This window comes from Rhinolophus hipposideros, assembly GCF_964194185.1.
Source record: "Rhinolophus hipposideros genome assembly, chromosome: 10".
NCBI lineage: Eukaryota > Metazoa > Chordata > Mammalia > Chiroptera > Rhinolophidae > Rhinolophus > Rhinolophus hipposideros.
The window spans coordinates 3769572-3794303 of NC_138056.1; positions in this window are offsets into that span (position 1 = coordinate 3769572).

Sequence of the window (24732 nt, forward strand, 5' to 3'; positions counted from 1 at the left end):
GTCAGGAAGCACAGATGCCAGGTCTCACCTCTTCCTCTGAGGCCACACAGCCTCTAAGGCGAGCTGTCCCTCTGTCCAGATTCTTCCTCCTCCTCTTTCTCCCTGCTCCTTGGCTTCCTTTGCTCTGTTGGGTCTGCCCCACGATGGCTGGGACCAGAGTGAGAGGTATAATGTATGGCCACACAAGTTCCAGAAGGAGAGGACAAAATAGAGCAAAGGCTATATCTGAAGGGAAAATGGCTGAGGATTTTTCTGAGTTGATGAAAGACATCAATCCACAGATTCAGGCATCCGAAAGAATCCAATGTAGGATGAATGAAAAGAAACCCATACTTGGAGATATCATAGTGAAACTACACAATCCCAAAGAGGAAGATATTTTAAAATGGGATTTTGTTTTAATCAGGTGTGTTAAAATGACTTACACAGAGGAACTTCTTTGAAAGAAAACTTTATACTTAAGTTCCCAAAGAGGAATGGATGGGGTTAGTGCACATTGCACCACCCAGGGATACATGGGGAAGCTGGTCAGGAGACAGGGCTGGTCAGGGCTGGTCAGGAGACAGACGGAACAAGAGCGAGGGGAAAGCATGAGTGAGAGACTGTCGTACTGGAGTGACAGGGAGTTGCTAAGTGGGAATGTCCCCTATTAGCAACTTCCTATTAGCAAGGAAGTGAAACAAACACAAATGTCGGGGTTTTTAGAGGATTGGTAATGTGATTTTCACACATCGTGAAAACACAGGGAGCATATGGATACAAATAACTTTGGCCGTTAGTTTGACCCATGATTTCAAGATGCCAAATCATCAATTATGGAACATCAAGAATGATTATTACAGAAGAGGCTATCTCAGAAGCAGCCAGAAAGTCAACACTGGAACAAGAGAAACTGACAGTGAGACCTACAGCTGTCTCCTCAACAGCAAAAAAGAAGCAGACTCCGGGAGAATCACGTCCTCAGGGAGCCAGACTAAAATGACTCTCTAGACTTGTATAGCGAACTGAAAATGTTTAAGTCAAAACTCCCGCAGAGTTTTCTTTGGGGGATATATCTATGAATACATGTGGGAACGCCTATCTTTCACTTCACGAGAAAAATGCTTATTTTCCAAACTGGTGGCACCAAGTTACACTACCAAGAGCAGTGTGTGGTGTTCTCAGCCCTTCTCCTCCTCACCAACACTGGCTTTTTAAAGTTTTGCCAATCCGGTGAGTGAGAGAGGGTGTCTCGTTGTAGTTTTCATTTGCATTTTTGTGTTTATTTTTCATATGCTTATTGGCATTTGGGTTTCCTCTCCTGTGAAGTTACAGTGGAGTCTTTAGCCTATTGGGCTTGTCCTTTTTCTTGCTGATTTTCAGGAAATCTTCACTGTATTAACCACATCTTTAATTTCCTGTACTCTGATGTTCTGACATCTGGGACCTTGCTGACCTAGAGGGATGGCCCCTCCCAGGGTCAGCCAATTCCTAGAGACAGTGAGGACCCCACCCACCAGCATGCTTCTCAAATGAAACCAACCATCCAGAGCCTAAACCCCGACCACCTCCCCTATCTAGTTCTCACACTCAAGGCCACAATCCCCTGCCCTAACCACCTAAGGAGGGTTCCAGACACCCAGGAAGAGCCCCTGGGCCCTAGAGCCCACTGAAATTATTCAAACTAGCCAGTCTTCAGCCTACTCACCCTGCCTGGCCTGTTCCTTCTCACGGAAACCACAGTGAAGTTTCCTGCCCATGTTTCCGCGCGTCCTTCTGCCTCCTCTCTTTCCTCATGTGGCCCCCACGATGTGGCGTGCCCTGTGTTCTCAGCGTCTGTGAGTTATAAACTATCTGTTCAATGGCACTTGTCTCCTGATCTGTGGGCCTTGCCACACCTGTAGAAATAAAACCTATATTAAAACGTTCCCTTTCTTCATACTAATTCTCTGTCAGTTCTCCTCTCAGTTTGTCGTTTGTCTTTTTGTGCTTTACATGGTGTCTTTTGATGAACACAAGTTCTCAATGTAATGCAAACTTATCAATTGTACTAAAGGCCCTAACTGGAACTGTAAGTCAAGAACAATAAGTGAAACACACAAAGATTGGAGAAGATACAATGCTGTCCTGATTCCCCAGTTACGAAGACAGAGGGGGGATCATATGACAAGTCACACACAGTTCCTTGAGCTTCTCTCCGGAAGGATGCGCCCCACTTCGGCTGACTCATCCTTGGCCAAAGCCAGTCATGTGTTCTCACCTAACACAAATGTGGGAGAGTCGCTCCCATAATTAGGTGATGCGGTACCAGACCCCGTCTTAGCAGAGGAGTGAGGGTCTCCTGCTGGCTTTCAAGAAGGGAGCTGCTATGTTGCCAGAGGAGGCGGCCACATGGTAGGACATGAGGGTGGCCTCTGTCCTACCAAGAGCCAGAGCAGCCCCCAGCTGTCAGCCAGAAACAAAACAGGGACCTCAGTGTGACAATTGCAAAGAGCTGACTCCTGATGACAACATGAGCTGGACACGGAGACCATGTCTGTGGTCTCTTGTGAGAACGTGAGCAGAGACTTCTGCTCTGATGAACAGGGGTTGCTTTAAGCCATTGTGTTTGTGGTCATTTGTTATAAGGTACAGATAACAAACTGATTGGATCTTGGCAGAGACTCGCAATTCTACCACATGCCTGAAATATTTAGAGCCCTAAGTATTCGATGGAGAACTGGTGACCCCTACCTCACACTTTATACAAAACTCCGTTCCAGGTAGTTCAACAATGAACTGTGAAAGGCAAAACTATAAATCTTTTAGAGGACAATACAGAATGACATTTTAGTAGCCTCAGGGCAAGGCTATCTTAAAACACAGTAAGTACAAGAAAAGACAGATCCATTTATTTTTAGATGAGGAAACATGAAGATATCTGCTGCCGCTCATAAACTACCAGTGACGACAATCCCAAAGGAACATGTTTCAGGCCGAAGAAAAATAATCACAGAAAGAAGATGGGAGATGCAAGGAGTCCTAAGCAAAGTGTGTGGGGAATAGCTGGGAAAATCTAAAGAAACACCAACGGTGTAAAACAAGAAAAATCAGGTCAGTTGGGGCAGTTAAAATTAGACATGAAATAGATGACACAATCGCACGTAAGTCAGAGGAGGCATGATGCAGTCTAAGGTCTGTGTCCTTTGGAAGGAGTATAAAACATCAACAAATGCAGACATTTAAAAGTCTACATCTGCCTGGTAAGTCTTTAGGGTCACCACTGAAAGAATAGAAATCGACTATAGGAGTTCCAAAGGAGCAGAAGAGGAGAGAAGACCCTGAGAAGAAAAATAAACCATCAAAAAGAAGCTCCAGAAAGAGAGAAAACCACGTGGCCAGCTCAAAATAAAGGGCGGAGCGAAAGCCCACTGCCCGAGGTTATGCTGAAGGATACAGTGACTGCTCGGAACTTGACCTTGAGGGAAGATACCATGCTGAACCTTACGCGATTCAGATTCACGGGCGGTCTCCTCCTCCACCTGCAGGTTTGGCTTTCTTGTCACCTTCTCAGAGAGGCTCTGCTGACCTCCCTAAAGGGGTCGGTCTCCAAACTCCCTGTTCTCTCTGCTGAGGTCCCATTTGCCAAATCCAGTCCATCCTCCTCATTCTTTGTGCATTCTACATGGGTGGATTTGCCTGCTCGCTGAAGTTTATTTGTGTCTCCCAAAATCAATATTCCCGGCACCGTCCTGGTGACTCAGAGACATGCGCAGAGCATGTTGTCACTGGACTCCAGGTTCCCGGCTGGGACGGAACTGGGCGACATGCTGCCTATTTCAGCTCACACTGCAAACAAGGATCCTTTCCGTGGTGTAGTTAGGGCCTGTTTTTGCATTTTTGTGCTTTTAGTTGGTGATTTTATTGTTTAAAATGGTCCTAGGCCCAGAGCTGAGGGATTGGCTGTCTTGTGTCTCACGGAGAAAATATGTGTTAGACGCAGCTCGTTCAGGCCTGAGTGATAGCACTGTTGGCCATGGGTTCTAAGTGAATGAATCAAAATGTATATTAAGTCGGGTGTTTTTAAACAGAAACACACATAAAACAAGGTTGTGTATTGATCAGTCAATGAAAACATGACCTGAGGTTCGCAGGAACCCAAGCCAACATTTCCCCCGTGGGCAATGATTGTGTCTTCAGCAATCTCAGAGAACAAAATTACCACTCAGCGATGCTTGCTGAAGGAATGAGGAAAAGGGCACCTGAGCCCACATTCATGCCCCTGAGGTCCCAGAGCCCCGGACACAGGATCTGTTGCCATGCCTTATTTCAGGCCTGAGCACCCAGCGTGCTGGGTTTGAGAACTAGTCATCCTCTTATTGAGCGTACCTCAAGGGGCTCCTTCTCTGGGCCTCAGAAGCCTAGAAAAGGGTGAGAGTGGTTTTCAGCTTTAATTGAGGATCTAATATGTGCAAAACACTGTATGTATCAATTAGAGGGTATCTGAAACTCTTTACAGAGGCTTAACACGTGGGAGTTAATTTTCTCTACATCGATGGGGCAGCATGCCATCGATGTCCCAATGCTTCTGACCTCGCTGTCCTGACCACGGAGCTTCAGCCTCATGACCCAAAATGGCTGCTGCATCTCCAGCTTATAACCTAAACTCCAGGAAAAAGGAAAGAGCCCAGGAGGCAGTAAAGCTTATATCAGAAGAGCAAAAGCTTACCAGGTAACTCCCAGCAGACTTCAGTTTATATCCCTTTGGCAAGAAAGGTGACAGGTGGCCCTGGATTCTAAGGCAGCAGGGAGCTCAGGAATCCTCACTGGGCACATTTCTATCCGTTACCTCCAGTGTTTTCTGAGGAAGAGAGAAGGGAAGCCAGTAGTGGGTCGGCACCAGGCAGCACAGCCTTACCACGTGCAGCACTTTGCAGGTGGTTTCTCATTTATTCCAGTGAGACAGCTATTTTGAACAAACTCCAACACCAACAAGTTAAGTAACTTGAATCAAGTTCCCCAGAGCTGGGATCTGAACCCACACCAGGGGTCTCCAAGTTCTTTCTCCAAACCATGGGCTCCTGCTCTGCCAACCTCTCCAAACAGAGGTTTTAATGCTGCTTTTAAATTTTATCCTAAATTACTCTTCAAAAATGCCCATCTTCGGGGTGGCCAGATGGCTCAGGTGGTTAGAGTGCGAGCTCTTAACAACAAGGTTGCCAGTCAATTCCCGCATGGGGTGGTGGGCTGCACCTCCTGCACCTCCTGCAACTAAGATTGAAAACGGCAACTGGACTTGGAGCTGAGCTGCGCCCTCCACAACTAGATTGAAGGAAAATGACTTGGAGCTGATGGGCCCTGGAGAAACACACTGTTCCCCAATACTCCCCAATTAATTTTTTTAAAGATTAAAAAATAAATGCCCGTCCTGCCCCTGCATGACCTGGAGGGAGTCTGACCCACCTTCCCGGTTCCCTGACACCACTGACCTGAGAGCAGACACTTCAATTGGGTTAACTCACTGCCTCTAGAAGAAGCTCCTTTCGTTTCCAGCCTTGGGGTCTAGGCCTGGACCGCAGCTATTCAGCGTCCTACGTGCTGGCGAGACACCCAGACCTCGAGGGCTCTTCAGGACGCCCCACGCTGACTCCTTTCCCAGAATGCACCTGTGGGGTGACTACAGGCTGATGCCGTGGGAAGGCAGCTGAAATGAATAAAGCTGCAGGTACGTGCAAACCCTTTGTGAAATGATAGTCACCGTCATAGTTTGGAAATCCGGCCATCGCCAGGGAGGACGCCTGCCAAGAGGAATACTGCTTTCCCGCCTCCCTCCGGCGAGCCCCCACCTCATTTCCGATGTTGCTCACCCAGGTAATCTGAAATCACACATCAGTCAGGCTAAGCCTGGGGGACGCCTCTAATATTTCTGAGTAAATCGTGCACTAATGTGCTTTCCTGTGGCTACGAGTGTGGGACAATGGGGGCACCCCAGCCAAGCCACGTTGCATAAGGCCCAAAGGATGGTTTTCCATCTATCAGGAAACGAACCCCTTTGCTCACAATGGAAAGTCTATGCGGCCCGGGTTCTTCCGGCTCCTAAAATCTCTTTCAGTCCTTTTTATATGTATGTACATACTGAGATTTGTTTCAGGAGCAGGAGGGGGCTAGGAGGAGGAACAAAGGATACCAGGGATTAAGATAACCCTCACAGGGACAGCCCATCTCTCCCACAATATTTCCTGTTGAGCAAACACCTAGGTTCTGACAGGGCCCTGGGCAGCTCTTCCTGAAAGTGGGCCAGCCCCAAACCCACCGAAGCTGAAGCTCGTGGCCGCCTGGGGCTGGGACTGAGGAAAAGTGGTCGGGAGGTCACAGAAGCTGCGGGAATCTGAGTGCCACTGCACCCCCAAAGCCAGTGGGGAGACCAGGAGGCATCCACAGCAGGCAGGAGCGTGTAGGGCAGAACAGTGGCCCTGCTTCCCAGCCACCTCATTACAGGACGTGCTGGATGAGGACAAAAGCCTGGGCCTGCAAGTCCCAGCAGAGAGGTAGCAGGACCCGTTGGAGCATTTCCTGCCCCACTGAGACCCCGTCCATTTGGCACCTCCCACACTGAGGGCCACAACTTAGGCACAGTGTCAGACCCTTGTCCTTCAGGCGGCTTCATGAGAGACGCCACGCCATGAAGCCACACAGGCGGGGAGTTACTCTTACTGCTGCTGCTTTCTACGTGATGACCCAGCACGTCGGTTTCTTCTTCCTTCATCCGACCCTTGCAACCCAGGCTCCTGGCGGGTGGGTCTTTCCCCTCCGATCTTCTCTGCATGGCCTTGCCATATTAATCTTCCCCAAACACCATGCACAGGAACCACCACACACACACACTCACACACACACACTCACACACACACACACTCCAAACCTTTCAAGAATAACCCCGAGACCTTCCATTCTATCAGGTCCTGTGAAAAGCCCCTTACTCGCATGAGCACCCAGTCTTCCTGACAGTCTTCTGTAGCACTGCTATCTCCATTTTTCAGATGAGGAAACTGAGGCTCAGAGAGATTAAGGAACTCCCCAAAGACCCCACTTCCCTTATCAGTGAAGCCAGGAAAAGAACGCAGGTCTGTAGGACAGCTCACAGCCACTCTGTCCCCCGGACCATAGGAGCAAACACAAACTCTTCACCGGGCCTTTGAGGTCCCCGCACCATTTTATACATCGTCCCTTTTTATCCATCGTCCCTTCATTTACGCAAACCAGGCTGCCCTCCCTCCTTTGCTCACACAGTTCCCCCACCTGGAATGCCTATCCTGGCTTATAGCCAGTTTCCAAGAAAGCCACCAACACTCCTCACCTCCTGGTGTTCACACCCTGTGTCGTCCCCTTCCATTTGACCTAGGACTGACCTGTGAACCAGTACGATGTTGCAAAAACAATGGTGTGTGATTTCTGGGGCTAGGTCTTAAAAGATATGGTGGTTTCCTCTGGGATCACTCACCATGGGGGGAGCTGGCTGCCATGTTGTGGGGACACTTACGCAGCCCTGGGGAGAGGTCTACATGGCAAGGAACTGAGGCCTCCCACCAACAGCCAGCACCAGTTGGCCAAACATGTAAGGACCTGCCTTGGAGGTGAATCAATTCAGCCTCAGTGGAGCCTTAAGAGGACCCAGCCCCAGCTGACAACTTGACTACAACCTCATGAGAGAATCTGAACCAGAACCACCTGCGGGGCCACGCTTTAATTCCTGATCCACAGAAACTGTGAGATAACAAATGTCTGTTGTTTTTTAAAAAGCTGTGAGTTTTCGTAAGAGATTACTGAATCACTCCTCATCACCAAAGAAGAAACCTGGTTGGCGGAGAAGCAAGCGGATGGCCAATGAAAAGATACTCAGCATCATTAGACAGCACAGACACTTACTAAGATGGCTACATGTTTAAACGGACAATGCCAAGTGTAGACAGAGACGTGGAGCAACCAGAATTCCCACGCATTGCTGGCGGGAACGCAAAATGGTGTTGCCATGTTGGAAAAGCGTTTGGCAGTTTCTTCTAAAGTTAAGTATGCACTTAGCATACCGTCCAGTAATCCTGCATTTAGTGTGTACCCAAGAGAAAACATGTCCACATGAAGACCTGTGTCCAAGTGTTCATGGAAGCTTTATTCACATTCACCACAAATGAAAATGACTCGAACGTCCAGTACCTGGAGGATGGAAGAGAAATTGTGGTCTTGATGCAACTCAGCATTCATGCCCTGTTCACATAATATGCAGCAATAAGAAGGCACTAACTACAGACACACGCACCAACACGGATGAATCTCAAATGCATTATGCTAAGTGATGGGAGTTAGACACAAAAGGCTGCATACTGCGGGATTCCGCTCACGTGGCATTTTGGAAAAGGCAAAGCCATAGGGACACAAAACAGATTTGCGGTTTCCAGGGGCTGTGGTGGGGGGAGGTGTTGACTGCAAAGGGCCAGCAGGAAGGACCTTTGGGGGTGGTGGGACACCTTGATTTTCGTGGTGGTCACATGACCGTATATTTTTATCAAAAGGCATGAAACTGTAAAGAGGGCAATTTTTCCTGCATGAAAATTATAACTCACTAACCTCCCCCCAAAAAATCATCATCCTTGTCACTGAAAGTAATAAAGTTGGAGGAAAAGGACGAGACCCCGTCCTATACAGCAGGTACAGTGCCAGATGATTGATGGGCAGTGTCCCCTGTGGTCAGGTGTCCAGTGGGTCCTGTGTTTTCCCCATTGTACAGACAAGCAGACTGAGGCCTGGAGGATATGATCACCAGCAAGGATATGATGGAGTCTGGACTTTTATGCAGGCCTGACTGTAGCAGCCATACCCCAGACCACTAAGGTGTCCTGGGGGAGACCTCAGGGATTGCCAAGCTTTCCAGAGGGAGGACGAGACCTCAGGGGAACTGACCTCCCCAAGCTCACAAATTGAGGAACAAAAATGGGAGAAAATCAGGTTTCGTTGGTCAACACTCATCCCTCCAACAACAACCTTGATCACAGAAAAGGCCCCAGGATGTGAGCAGAAGTGACTGGGGATGGGGCAGCACAGACACCCTGAGGCAAGGCCTGCCCTCAGGAATCTCATCTGGCCCACGGTCACCTTCCAGACATGGGCATGTGGCTGCCCATACACACGTATAGGGTTCCTCCTGAGAGCTATCTTCTGGGATCTGGGATCAGTGGCGATGAAGGCCAGAGTATCCTCACCCTGGGTTGGGGGGTGAGGTGGGGGAGGATGGTTCGGGAGGGAGGGAGGGACAGAGGGAATCATGACCTTGTCTCAGGCCTGTCCAGGAGGTTGTATCCCCAGGAGAGGTCCAAGGAGAGGGACACTACTTTTCCAAGCTGAAGAATCTGCGAGTCCATGCACACTGCATTTCACAGCCCTGTGATGGGTCTGCAGGAAGGGGCTAGAGTTGGGAGGTGGGCTTGCTGAGGGACACGTGCACCCCTCCCCAGTTCTGACTGAAAGTCCTAGGAGTCAGGAAACTGTAGTGCTTTGCACTTCAACCCGAGTGTCCAGCTCCGAATTCAAAGCCTCAGGACCCCACGTGCAGAATGCCCCACCTAGTGGCAGGAATGTCATCCTAAGTCCCTGGGGCCACCACTGCCTGAATAACTGGGGGAGGAGAGTGGCCTGTTTCTCTCAGAGTGGCCTCCTGCCCAGACTTCTCGTCCTGGCTGTGCCACCTACAGGCAAGTCTGCAGCCACTCTGTGCTTTGGTTTCCCCCTCTGTAAAGTTAGGATTGAAATCCTGTCTACACCCGTCCCTCCAAGCTGCTTAATGACGATAATGTATACAAGGTCGGCCTGGCACTCGGCCAGCACCTGTGCCCAGAGCCCACAGCCTGGAAGTCTGGTGGCTCTGGGATCTCTCCTATGGAATGCCAAGAGGCCAAGAGATCTCAGTCTGGGGACCTTTATAAGCCACCCCTTGTGGCAGGAACACTGCTGGGGGCCTCAGCCTGCTCATGTGCGGCCTGGACGACCTGACCAACCCTTTGCCCGAGAGTTGCCCGAGCCCTCACACAAGGCCTGGCCTAGACACACGCCACTCTGAAGGGAAGGGGCTTCTGGGTGGGAGAAGCAAGGGCATGGCCTCATGGCCTCCATTTAGGACCAGCGTGGTACTGAACTGACCGTTAGGACGAGAACTTCCAAGCACAGGGACTCCGAGCTGAACAGAAAGTGGAGAAGGACATCCGTTCAGACCTGCACTGATGGAAGGAGGACCGGCCCTTTTCAAACTTGGATGGAAAACTCCCCCGACAGGAATGTCCTTGTTTAAGATGCCTCCCGTTCGCCTCTGGCAGGTCTGAGTGCTAAGTGAAGGGCGCATGGGTGACGAGGCACGGTGACAAAGCCCTCGCCACCCCTGAGCTCTGAAACCATGTTTCCCGAAGGACACAATAATTGACCTTTCTCACTGACTCCTCAGAAGTGCTCTTGAAAGTAGGTGGCTAACAGTTAAGGAAACTGAGGCTTAGCAAGATCACGTCTCTTCTCAAGGTCACACAGCCAGGAGCCAAGATTCTCACTCCAGGGCCCCACTCTTCCCCTCAACCTGCCCCCTATTCTAATATCGGAGTCCATTACTCAGAAAGCCCCCAGCGCCACCCAGCACAGCCCCCAGGCCAGGCGGTGTGTTCCTGGAAGAAGGGCAAGCTTTGTCAACTTGAATTAAGACTTTCCTGAGCTTTAGGGACTTTCACTTTCAAGCGTCCCTTCTTTCATAAAATAACAATGATTTATATTTATAACTACATTCAAATAAAAACAAATTAACCTTATATATTGTGTTACTCTCCTGGGGCTGCCATAAGGAGTCCCACAAATCAGAAATTTATTCTCTCACAGTCTGAAGGCCGGAAGTCCGAATTCAAGGTATCTCAGGGCTACGCTCCCCCTGGAGGCTCCAGGGGAGGTCCCTTCCTGCCTCTTCCAGCTTCTGGGAGCGCCAGGCACTCTCTAACTTATGATCACAACCCTCCAACCTCTGACTCTGTCTTCATGTGAACTTCTTAGAAGTACACCGGTCATTGGGTTAGAACCCACCCTACTCTAGCGTAACTTCATCTTAACTAACTCCATCTACAAAGACCCTATTTCCAAAGAAGGTCCCATTCTGACATTCCAAGTAGACATGAATTTTGCAGGGACACTATTTAACCCAGCACATATATTAAAACATTTTCTTCAACATGAAAGTTTGTTTTTATTCTGATTTTTAAAGAAATTAAAACATTGCCGTGAGCCCAGACATGGTGCCCCCCATGGAGACGGCACCCTCGTCTCTGCCGCCCCTGGACCTGGCACATTCACCGTGTGGATAGTAGGTGCTGGGTCAGCCCTCCAAACTGGGCCGCCTGGTCTCAGCAGCTGGTGAGGGGTCAGCCCGGCCCAAGCTTTCTGTCCTGGCTGCTATTTGCCTCTCTCTGCTCCCCAGCGCTGGGCGGGTGATATTCTCTGCTGTAATCTGTTCCGTCCCGGGGCACCCTCCCACTGGCCGCCTTGCACAAACAGCTTCGCTCAGGCCGCCACCCGCCCGCTCCAGGCTTCTGATATGAATGCAAAGGTTAGATTTTCTTGACACCACTTTAATTTTTCAAATAGCAATCGAGTTACCAAGCACATTGGCACCTGGGCCCAGTTCCACCACGACTTGGCAGGACCTGTAAAAGCGGCTGGCAGTGATGGATGTGGGGCCCCTCGGCACACCCCCACCCCGCGCGCCCTCCCCGATCTGCCCGGCCACCCGTGCCAGCCCAGTGACCGCACGAGCCCAGCCCCTGGCAGCTGCAAGGCCTGAGTGCCAAGATGCAGAGCGAGCTTCTCCCAGCATTGGGAGCCAGCGGGGCAGCTTCCCAGCGTGGCCATTGGAGGCCGTGTGCAGGGCCCATTCGCCCCCGGGGGCTAGGGCCGTGTGATGTGGCTTCCCACCCACCGGGCCTCACCCTCCCTTAGCCCCATCACCAAAACAAAATCGCTTAGGAAATAAAATGTAAGAAGTGATGACTCTGAGAGCTGGAAGGAATGTAGCCATCAGAAGGTCCCACCCACTCATGGAACAGTTGGGGACACTGAGGCCAGAACCAGGAGACTGCAGAACGAGGATGGAACTGGGATTTTGGCTGTTAAAGGAGACAGACTCAGTGGTTCCCAGGAGGGTGGGAGCCAGCCAGGCTGGGGTCAAATCTCACCTCTTCCACTTGCTAACTCTGCAACTCGGGGCAAGTTGCTTGACCTCTCTGTGCCTTGGTCTTTCCACCCACAAAGGGGTGTGATGTAGTACTTACTATCCGCTTCCCAGATCCACCATCAGGATGATGAGAATCAGTCTGTGAGGAGGGAGAGCAAGCCCCGTGACTGGTCAATGTCACGTGTGGGATGCAGCCCCTGGAAAGGTGGCAGGGGACCCCGAGGAAGGTCAGTTGACCCTGTGGCAGGGAAACAAGAAAAGCAGTGCTGGGCAGCTCTACCTGGTGAGACCAGCATCGCATTGTTCACACACCAAGCCACTACAGTAATAAGTGCTGTCTGCATGCGAGCCGCAGTCTCCGAGCTGCCGAGCCTCCCAGGAAGGACCCCCGTTCCTAGTTTGTAGCCATTGGCACTGGTACAGATGGAGAGAGCTTGAGGGAACTTAGAGTCCTCTGGACAGACCCAAAGAGAGGGTGCAAACAGCTCAAAGACCCAGACTCTGCCCCAGGCACGTGTGTTAACACACACAGGGGTCCAGTCAGGCTCCATAGAGCCAATTCCCTTCCCTGCCTGCCTCCCACGAAGCCTGGACACCCCACTGTATCACCCCTCGAATGTCCCCAAAACTGAGCCAGGGCCACCCAGGCCGGAAGGGGGGGCACCTAGTCAGGCAAGGGGAGAAGGACACAGAGCTGTCTAGACCGCCGCCATCAATGCGTCAGCCACTGGCAACGTGTGGCCGTGGAACCCTTGGCATATGGCTGGGGAGACCGACGAAATAGGCTTTTCAATTTTATTTCACTTCGATTAATTTAAATTTAAGATCTGAAGCAACGTAAACTGCTTTTCTGTTAAACACATTATTGCTTTGGCAAGATGTTGAAGACCTAGCATCTGCCTTGAGATGTGCTGTGAGTGTAAAAATAACACCGGATTTGGGAGAATTAAGTATGTGCAAAGGAATGTAAAGTATCGTAATAATTTTGCTATCGATTATATGCTGAAATAATATTTTAGCTAGATTGGGTTAAATAAATTGTTATTAAAATGCATTTCACCAGTTTCTTCCTGCTCTTTTAATGAGGCTACTAAAAATGTTTAAGTTACCTACATGCGTGGCTTGTATCGTATTTCATTGAGCAGGACTGGTCTAAAGAGAAGAAAAGGGACACCTCAGCTCCAGGGGAGGCACACATCTCCCTGCGGGGCTCAGCAACCTCGCCAGGCTTTGCTGGTGTGTTCCTGTTGGGGATACCCGTGAAGGTACTCATTTCGAACAGTAGCAGAACCCTCATCCCACGCCAGGCTCAGTGCAAGCGCTGCCGGCTCTCCCAAACACCACCAACACCCTGATATGTCACACTGCTTCCTTCTCAGGGCCCAGAAAGATGAAGTAACTTGCCCTGGGTCACACAGCAAGCAGGAGGGACTTCTAATCCAACCTCACATTTCAGGTAGAATGCTTGCATCAACTGGGATCCTAAAGCCGGGTTCAAATCTCCACTGGAGCCCAACCTTGACCTTGCGCTAAATTGGGATGCAAAAAGGTCAACATGGGGAGCAGCCTTGAAGATTGCGGGCAACTCTAGGGGTTTCCCACTGGCCGTAATTCAGGGCTCCAGCTCCCTCTCTGTGCCCCACAAATTCAACCCGAGTATCCCTTCTATGCATGTCTAGATGGGGTGGCACAGAAGAGTTCCTTAGCAGGCAAAGCCCTGCGGCCAGCACTTCTGTAAACTACTGATGTCTCTCAAAGAGGTGACTTGATCTGCCTAGGTCACTGAATCTGCAGGAGCAGATGGGGTGGAATCCAGGTGTGTCGGCCCCCGTGCCCCGCCCCAGCCCCATGTGGATAAGACTGAAGGAGAACTTCCAGGGACGCCCAGAACACACCCAGCAGTGTTCCTGAGGTCACAGATGCGGGGAGAATGCTGTCACCGTGGAACGATGGCTGCTTCTCGGGGACCCAAACGCTTCCTGTTCGGTACAGCAAGCTGCTGCCATGTCACCCACCAACTCGGAGAGCCCCGCTGCAGCGTGAGGGTTCCGGAATGTTGGCAGGATGCATAGCAGAGCAGTGAGTCAGCTCAAGCAGGGAGCAGGCAGGCTCAGCTGGGCCGTGGGTGGGGAGCGGGCACGAGGTCGAACCCTCCATGCAGAACGGGGCAACGGTGGCTTGAACCGGCCCTTGGGCGTCGTCCTCCAAGGTTCGGCTGTGAGCAGGGTACAGAGGAAGCATATACTCCAGGAAGGGAAGGCACTGGCCCAAGGTCACTCAGGGACTCCCCACACGGTGCTGTCTGCGGGCAACCAAGTGTCACCCAGCACAGCTGTCCTTGTAGGTAAACTGAACTTCGTCGCTGAACAGTATTTACCTGCCCGGGAGGGCTGGCTGCTCAGGGGCAATGTCACGCCGTGGATGGTGTATGTCAGACTGGGGACAGATAAACCTGGTTCCAGACCTGGCCGGGCTCTGCCTCAGCCCAGCTGTGTGACCTGGGCAGCCACTTACATGCCTGAGCCTCAGTTTCCCCATCTGGAAAGGGGGACAATAATTCTACCTCCCAGAGCACATGTTCAAGTCACATGAGACAAGAATTAAAGCACCTATTGTGTGCCTGGCACCGTGTAGGGCCTTCACATGAGTTATCTGACTTGAGGTCCATGTTATGAGTGTGGAAACTGGCCCATGGAGATGCCAGCTCCCCTGAGTCACATGCTGAGGAAGTGACAGACAGAGGCAACGGGCTGGGCCCGTCCTGCCTGTGGACCCACCTGCCCACCTGCAAGCACTTCGGGGCCAGAGGAGGACATGGGAGGATGGTTCTGCAGGGGACAGGTCACACCGAGGGCTCTGTGGAGAAGGAGAGGACAGTGGAACCAGGGACCCACCTCCCAGATGGGAGGCAGGCACCAAGGTGGAGCGCCTGCAAATTCTGGAGTCACAGAGACAGGGGTTCGAGTCCCAGCTGGGGCCCTCACTGGACAAGACCCTTCACCTGTCCAAACCTCAGTTTCCTCATCGGTAAAGTGGGGGATGGTGTCCACATCACAGGGTTGTGGCAAGACACACGGGGCACGCACGAGTGACCACTATTATCACTGTGGCAATAATAAGTGTGACCTACACCACCGGTGGTTACACCTGAAAAGACTTCCTTATGTGAGCAACACACACACACGCACACACTTGCCACAAGCACACACACGAATAGACTCAACACATGCACGTCATACCTGTCACGCTAACGGACATGTGTGTGCCAGGATATGCATGCACACGTGTGTACCACATGCCCCATAACACTCACTCACACACACACACCCTCCCACGTGACACACACACCTGTGTGTCAGGGACTCAGGAAGAGCTGGTGAGCCACTGAGGGAAGGGACAGCAAAAGGGCCGACAGTCTCAGCATCGTCCTCTGTTACGACCTTTAGTCCCTCTCGCCATCCTCAGCTCGTGGAGGTGGTGGGGTCCTAACCCCTGCACCCTGTGCATGTGACCGCATCTGGAAAACAGCTTTTGGCAGATACAGTGAAGTTCAGGGTCCTGAGACTAGATCATCCTGGAAGGCCCTAGGTCCCACGGCAAGCGTCCCCATAAGGGACAGAAGAGGAGAGGCATGAAAAAGAGAAGGCGCGTGAAGATGGAGGCAGCGAGTACAGTGATACGGCAAAGCCAGGAGCACCTGGACCCCCCTCTGGGAGCCTGCAGAGGGCACGGCCCTGCGACACCTTGATTTCCAACTTCTGGCCTGAGAACTGGGAGACAAATTATTTCTGTTGTTTGAAGCCCCCCAGTTTGTGGTCATTTGTCCCGGCAGCCCCAGGACACTCGTGTATCTACATTGAGATCTGGCTGGCTCATCCCATCTACTATTACTAAAGGAGCCAAAGTGCGCGCACACAGGCAGCCCCCTCGCGCAGCACGCCCAGAGTCCAGCAGGCAGCCCGGGGGCAGAGCCCAGCAAGTCACCTGTGTGATGTCAGGGAGGTCACACGGTCCCTGAAGCCTCAGGCTGCTCCTGGCAGTGTGGGATGGGAGCAGCGTCTCCTCCTCCACGGGGCAGCTTCGAGGCTGCTGCGTATGGCCTGGCTTTGAAAACCGGAAAATGCTTTTCGGGGTTAACGGGTGGGAGTTATCAAAGGGCGCTTGGGTTCCTACCTCCCGAAAGTGATGGAGCAAGTGCGTCCCTTACTCATGCCACCTCCCCAGAAATGACAAGTGTGCGGGCACAGAGGCAGGCAGGACCCAGGAGGTTTGGCGGGCGCCCTCGGACTGCACTGGCCTGCCCCGAGAGGAGCGGCCGTCACGTGGCTGAGGTGCCACGCTGCTGAAAGACCACCTTCCAGCCCTGGCACTGCTGCCCACTGCAAACACCCGGCCTGAGTTGGTGCCAGCTGCTTTCGGGGCTGTCATGTGCCCAGGCTGCTGGCGGCCAGCCGGTCAGGGGGCCCTGCCCTCCCTCTCCCCTTGGCACACCTCTGATTCAGAGGAATGCATGTGTGTGTGCTTTTTATTCCTTCAAGGGGAAAAAACTCTCTCTCGGCAGAATTCTTCCCCAGACCCTGCTGCTGGCTGCTGGATGGGATCCTGGGAGGTGGGGCCTCGGCAGGGACCCCCACCCCGCAGTCTTCCCACGGCGCTCCGTGAAACCCCAGGTGCCCTCCGAGGCGTCCCCTTGCTTGGGAAGGATGTGAGGGCCGAGGTTACAGGGCCAGCTGGGGAGTCAACCCCCCACCCGATTTCAGGTCCCACCTCCCAGAGCTTAAATCCTGGGAGTCAACAGGGGATCTTACAAGTCCCTCCACCTCCGACCTTCAGGCTGTTGACCCACAAAGTGGGGCGACCTCACAGGGCTGTGCAGAGGCCCGCAGCCCGGGACCCACATTCCTGATCATCTGTACAGGGGTGCTTTCATGTTCTCACTATCAACAATGACGCCAGGGTGACAGGCGTCCCCTGGGACCTTGGGGCAGCCCGGGATGTTTGTCAGGCTCTAATTAAATAAGATAATGTACTTGGCTCGGCCTTCTAGCCCTTGATAAGCATAAGCGACGGCACTCCTGTTTTCTCCAATTCGCAGCTACGTGCCCACAGGCTGTCAAACCGGGGCTGGTCACAGCCTCCTCCAGTGGCACGTGGAGGTGAGTCCTGGTACGGATGGCCAGGCTTTGCACAAAGAAAGAGTCCAATGAAGGCACAGCTGCTTCATTCCTTCACCCTGGGGAAATCTCTTCAGGGCCCTTGTGATGTAAGCCTTTGGGTTCTGGCGTTTTGTCTCCTACGGAAAGTTTGGTGCTGACAAAAGGAAACCACGTTTTGGGTTCATGTCGGCGCCATGACTTCTTGGTGGAGACGATGTTTCCAGGTGGAGGCTTCTGTAGGAGGGGCCGTGAGCTCCAGAAGAGCTGGAGGTCATGAGTGAAACCCGCAGACCTTGCTGTGGTCACCAAGTGGCCACAGAGCAGTGGCTGGAGGACTGCCTGGCCTGGGGCCCCGGAGGCCCCACTGCATCACCAAGGGCAGCTCCTAGGGAGCCCCCCGAGTGCACGGAGGCAGCCCCCACAGGAAAAGTGGAGACAGACCCCCAGCAGGGCCAGTCCTGGCCCCCTGTCACCCAGCAGAGAGGAAGGGGAAGCCAGAACTGGACACAGGTCTCTTCCTGTCCTGTGTGAGAGTGAGGCGGAATAAGACAACCCTCTTCCCCGAATGCCCCCTCCTGGGTGCCAGGTTGGTCTTGTCACACCAAATCACCACCACCATCCAGGTCGCTTGTCACCAATTCAAAACCCATGCCCTGGGCAGCGTCTCCAGAAGTGCTACTGCATCTCCTGTTTCCACGTTGATGAAAAAGCAGGGCACAGAGAGGTTAAGTAACCTGCTCGAAGTCACACAGCTGGTGGCATGGGCCTGAGCCCAGGTCTGGCTGCTCCTGTGCTCTTGCTCTTGGCCACCCAGCTGCCCCTGCCTGTGCAGCCTGGGCTCCCAGTGCCACTCACTGCCTTTGGAGCCATCTCCTTACGGGAAGCGGTGTGTGTGCCACCTGCACGGGGAGCCTGAGGACAGGTGTTGGCATGTCCCCCACCCACCCCATGCCTGCAATCAGCAACAGTGCTCAGAGGCGACTCTGGCCCAAATGCACAGAAGTGGAAGGACACCCGGGAGCCCCTATGCCGCAAGAAGACGAGAGCCACAGAAAGGGAATGAAGCATGGTGAGCAGTGCTGCAGGGGGAGGGGCCGGTCGACAGAGCAGGCTTCCCCAAGGGGGTGGGGGGGATGGAGAGGCCCTTGCAGCCACTCTGGAGACAGGGACAGGGAAAGGAGGGGCAGGCTGCCCAGGACCTTTTAGGCTCAAACCCGGAGTTGGGACTTCTCTCTGAGACTTGTATCCTGAGTCATAGAAAGTTCTAAGTTCAAGGTGAGATATGAAATTAGCCCTGTGAACGTGTCTCCTGCAGGCCACAGTGCCTCAGAGGCAGCAGCCAGGCGGGAGGCAGATGGGCAGCCGAGTGGGAGGGCTGTGGGATGGAGTACTTGTCTTCGGGAGGTAGGGTTGGTGGATTGAGCCGGGAGTGGGTCGGGGAGCTCACACGCTGGAGGCACTTTTCTAATGGCTTGCGACTTGCCTTTGGATTCTGCCAGAAAAGGATGTTTCAGGAATCGTCGTAGAAAACTCACTCAATGAAAACAAAAAATGAGCATCTATTTATGAGCGTGGCCCCTCAACTCCCACCCCAGCTGAGCCACCCGACTCTGATATTCACAAAGCCCCTTGGGGTGGCTTTCAACCCAACCTAAAGCTGCTCTTTGTCAGGAATCTTTCTTAGAAAGAGAATGTCGAAAACACCAGCTTATGAGGAAGCCGGAGCAGCGTCTGGGGCCAGGCCTGGAGGCTGCACCATGGAGAAAGGGGTCCCACGCCCCGTGGGTCCAATGTGCACACAGGAGGAGGACCAAAGCCCACTCCCCTGTGGCTTCTCTGTGGGCTTCTCAGTCCCACGGCCTTGGGAAGACTGTGGTGGGGAGGATGGTTCATGGGACAGAGCAGCCTGAGGGAGCCGGGAAGGCCAAGAGGGCCCGAGACCCTGGCATCAGGGGAATTTCCCTGGCCCTCTGCAGGAAGGCAGGCAGCCCAGCCATGGCCCAATGGGTAGGCGGAATCAGCACGCTGGACTGAGCTATTTGGGCCAGGATTTGGAATGCCACACGTAGCAAACAGTTAATGATCAACCGATCACCCCTATCCAACAGACCGAGAGCTAATAGGGCAATAAAATGTGCAAAATATCTACCCCCGACCAGACTAGACATGACAACCAGGGAGTCAACATCTCTTAGTTTCCCCTTTTGATAACCTTGTTCTAGAAGGCAGGCCTGTGACAGCCATCCCCGTGAGAAAACTCTCCCTCAGCAAGCCATTATCCAGAACAGATTCCCACGAGCTTGGCTCACACCTCCCCCACACACACACACACACACGCACACACAAACACGGGCCAAGACCCCTTATGGCCACTGCTGAGGGGACACATATTCTTTCCCAAGTTGCATATTTGTGAAGAAAGCCTGGATTATTTTAAACGGAGCATGTCTTTGCCCCTTGAAGGAAAACGGAAGGGGCCGGAGATTGGATGCCAGATTCATCCTCAAGGGCCTCCAGCCGTCCTGCCAACACCTGGAAAAAGTGCTTTCTGCAAGAGCTGCTGACTTTTGCCAATTTATATGCTAATTCCAGAAATGATTCTTCCTACATTAAATAAAAGCCGAGGAATGTTCCAAAGGTCTGAACAGATTGTACCATGAACAGACAGGGGAAAGCTGCGCGAATTCTGCCCACAGGAGTTTGGAGCGTGTGAACTGGTTCTCAGCACACACGCTCGTCTAATTTTAGGCCCACGTGCTCCTTCAGCTGACTTGGCCAAAATAAAACTGCGTTGGCATCTAAAGCCTCCAAGTGCCCATCTTGACCTTGAGGTCCACTTTCAAGTAACCTTTTGAGAAAGCAAAGATGGCAAAAAGGAAAAATTGGAGGGGTCTGCATTGAGCCTGTGTCCCCAGAGACATCAACTGACTCCCAGTCATTGTCGTCACATCGTCCCCTGACTCTAGGCCAAGGACCCCCAGCCTCCCTACAGCCTCCTCGCAACCCCCCACCCAGACACACAGGCGTTTGCTTTTGCTTCCCACCTCCCCAAGAACTTTCTGCTTCAGGGGCTTTGCTCATTCTGCTCCCCCTGCCACGATCACTTTTCTCCACTCTCTTACCAGGCGACATCAGCTCATCTCAGCTTAGAGAAGCCCACCCTGACCATCAGACGAGGCAAGACCCCAGGTACCCACCCAGTGGGCACGACATCTGCCCTCCAGGGGCTCCTCACAATTCTAGTGGTATTATTATTTATGTAATAACTCCTTCAGTGTCTGTGGCTACCACGCCACAGACGGTGAGAGCAGGGACCAGGTCTGTCCTATATGCCCAGGGTCTGGAAGAACGCTTGCCATAAAATGCAGCGAGGGAGGCAGAGAAGGAGGAAGGGAAGGAAGAGACATTTGGATGCAGGGAAGGAAGGAAGGAAGGAAGGAAGGAAGGAAGGAAGGAAGGAAGGAAGGAAGGAAGGAAGGAAGGAAGGAAGGAAAGGAGGGAGGGGAGGAGGGAGGACATTTAGATGGATGGATGGAAGGATGGAGGGATAGATGGACGGATGGATGAGAGGATGGATGGATGGATGGATGTTTGAATGAACAGAGAGAAGAAGGAAGGGAAAAAGGGAAGGATGGGAGTTCAGATGGATAGACAGAAAACACAGGTCATCTTCCAAAAAGACAATTGTCTTGGTAGAATAATTTGCATTTTCTGCCTTTTTCTGCCTGGAGCTGAGCAAGGATCTCAGTGAGTGGACCCCGATTGGCCATGTCTCCCACCGCTAGCCCTGGAGGCAGAGTTCCCACTAGGCCATCCTCTTGTCCGTATTTTTCATTGCTAGGCATTTCTCACATATTTCCCTCCTAGGGTGCCTGCACCTCCATTTCCCACAGCCAAATCCCACCTCCAGCTCAAAGCCCTCTTGCCCAGAGATACTAACCTCTTCTCCCATCTAGGGTGATCACATCTTGCAATCCCTTAACTGGATTCTATCTGCAAAGACCCTTTTCTCCAAACAAGGTCACAGTCACAGATTCCAGGACCTGGGATGTGGACATGTCATTTTGGGGGCACTACAAATGTCCTGGGCAAAGCCCCAATGTGGAAGCTGACCAGTGTGAGACTTCCACAGCGCTGGAACGTGGGGGCCGTGGGTACGCGGTGCCACAGGTGCTAGCCAAAGGGGGAGGATGCTGAGTTGTCCAAAGCAGCATTCAGGCAGGGTCTGCACCAGCCACCCTCACAATAGCATCCCTGGCTTGGCGCAGTGCTCAGCAAACCCCAGTGCTCAGCAAACCCCAGTCTCAGCAAACCCCGGTCTCAGCAAACCCCGGTGCTCAGCAAACCCCGGTCTCAGCAAACCCCGGTCTCAGCAAACCCCGGTCTCAGCAAACCCGTCTCAGCAAACCCCGATGCTCAGCAAACCCCAGTGCTCAGCAAACCCCGGTCTCAGCAAACACAGGCAGCATAAGTGTCTGGACAGCAGGGCCTTTCTTGGTGTTCCCAGCATGGGGACCCTCCCCAAATGAATTCTCAGTGTGGGAGCCAAGGGGTCTTCTCCCACCGGTGCAGCCTGGGCTTCTCCCTGCCTCCTGGGATCTTGGTTTACCTAGCTTGAGGGGCTCCGACGTGAAGGTCTCTGCAGGCCTTTCCTGCTTTAAAGTTTCCGAGTTCCAAGGATGTGAGGGAGTCGCCCATCCAGAAACACTCACTTACGCATGTGGTCATTAGCTCACTGAGCGGGCAGCTCGTTTCCTGGGCAGCTCCACCACTGCCTCCCACCCAGCCACAGGCACATACACACACACTCCAGACCCCCTTCTTCCTCTCCCTCAGACACACCCTTTGTACCCTTCCACACTCAGGATCCTCTTTCTCCCACCCAAAGGCTGTGGTCCCTGAAATCCCCAACGCTGCCACTTGCTATCCCCACCTGCCTTTCTGTGGCCAGGAGCTCACGGAGCTACACGGAGCCTGACCTCTCAGTGGGCAAGGGTGGCCGGGAGCTGTGGCCTCTGTGTGGCCCCAAGAGGGAGGACAGTGAGAGGGAAGCTGGGCCCCACTGGGGGCAGGAGGCTTGACAGGCTCAGAGAATCGCCCAGAGGCACCTTCCCACAGAGGCCTCCCTGAGCGGCCAGACCTGGGAAGCAGGGCCAGCAAGCCTCGGGGACTGGCCAGTGTGGTTTTGCTTTGTGTATCTGGATGAACTGGAAATGCAAAGGTCCACACTGGGCGTACCGGGCCAGGCAAACTGGAAGTGCTTCAAAAAGCTGGAGCAGGTCCCCATGGCCAAGCCCAGCACCGTCACCCATGCCACTCACCCTGCTGCCGGCCACCAGCCCCCCAGACCCGGCACACAGAGCAGGACCTGCAACCACCAGCCCCTGGTCAGCGGGAACGTCTGGACAACCCAGCCAGGCCTCTTTCGCTGTCAGATATTAATCAAACGCATCCTGATAGCAATCAATGGAGGCGACTTGGCAGAGCGGGCTGGCGGGGCTCCAGGCCCACCTCCAGCTACAGGAAAGACGAGGGTGGCAAAGTGAGCTTGGCGGGGGACAGCTGTGGGAAAGTGCTCGGTGTGCAAACATTTCCTTAAAACGAGCTTACAAGGAAACATTCGCGATCATCAGCCCAGCTGAACGGGACAAAAATAACTTAAGGCCCCATCTGCTTCCCAAACTCTGAGGCCCCGATCAGTGGCCCCGTGGCAGGGGTGGCAGCTCAGTGGCATTTTCTGTCAGATCACCACTTGCACAAGGTTCCAAGTTGGCCAGGGGTGGAAGCCCGTGCCCCCTCCCACCTCACGTGCACGGAAAGCTCCTGCGGGCTCCGGCTGGCAGAGCTGGGAGTGGGCCTCGGGCAGCAGGGGCCTCCAGGGCCACCACGCAGGAATGCCGGGGCCTGGCTCCCTTTCTGAACCTGCCATATGGCCCTGCATCCTGAGACCCAGGCTGGTAGCCAAGCAGGAGCCCGGGGCTGGGTCCACAGCCCTCCAGCCCCCCACATAAAGCCATTTGTCAAAGGTGCTTTCCAAAGGCTTCTTGAAGGAGCTGCCTTTGGAGAATCTGGCTTGGGCTAGAGCCAGGCTGAGATGTCTGGGGGCTCTTGGCAAAAGCGCCAGCCATCCTGAGATCAAAAGTCCTCCCTTGACTGTCCCTGCTTCTCTGTGCCAGGTGAGCCAGCCACAGGGCACTAGGAGCTGGGCACAGCCAGGGTTGTCCTACCCAGACGACGACATAGGGGTGGGGGGCTGACCACAGGTGTACACGGCTGATCTGTGAAAGCCCCACTTCACAAAAAACCCATGGCAGGGCCCCTCAGACAGGAGCTCCCCCAGGACACCACTCTGTTTTTCCAGGGATCATTAGCTATTTGACAGAGAGGCTGGAGCAAGGAGAAGCCAGAGGGACAGGAGGTCCTGCCAGCTGACATGGCGTCAGCATCTAAAAGGAAAAACGGTCAATGTGGGCACAAGGGAATCCCATGAAACTGACAAAAAGTCACTTCCTCCTCCATGGGACCCCCTTTCTGGAACGAGGAGGGCTGGGTGCAAGCAAATTCACTGTGTGGCATGGTCACTAGGGACCTGACTGTCATACGGCCCATGTTTGTCTTCTCGCTGCAGACAAATTTGGTGGTGACTCCGTGGGCACAAGCCAACACTTGAGAGAAAGTTTGGATGTCATTTATGCCAGAAGCCCAGCATTTCGCGCTCTGATTTCACCCTGCTGCCCATCGATGGCCAATTCCATCTCCAGATGTGGATAATTATTTACCCAGGTCTGTCTTGATGGCACCCACCACAAATAATGCCAGTGGCGCCTTCGTTAGAACCAGTCTCCGGGGGGAGGAACAAGATTGGCCAGCCTGTCCTTCACCGTCTCCAAAGGGCCTACGGGCCTAGACCCAGAACCACACGTGTTGGGGGCGGATGGCTGTTCTGTGCTGAGAGCCAGCTCTGAGACCAGGCACCAGCTGATTTGTCCCTTGTCACCCTGCAAGCCGGCCAGCGTGGGGGACGGTCTGTGTCACATTGTGCAAATGAGGCAGCTGAGCACAGGGCTCCTGGTCTTATGCTAACCGTCCACCACCATCCCCTCCACTTGCTCCAGAGAATCAGCGCCTGGCCTCAGTGCCGTGAAGGGCGCAGCAGACTCATCTTACAGGTGCAGACACGGAGGCCCAGGTGGATTCCACAACTCTAAGGCCAAACCACCAGCAAATGGCCAGGTCAGGAGTGAACCCCAAATGGGACACCACAGTCCACTCTGCCACCAACCCCTGGTTCTTGCACCCGCTCCATCCTCTGTCCCCTGCCCTCTGTTTAGCATGTGGCCACTGGAAGCCTGTGGGGTTCAGGCGCTCCCC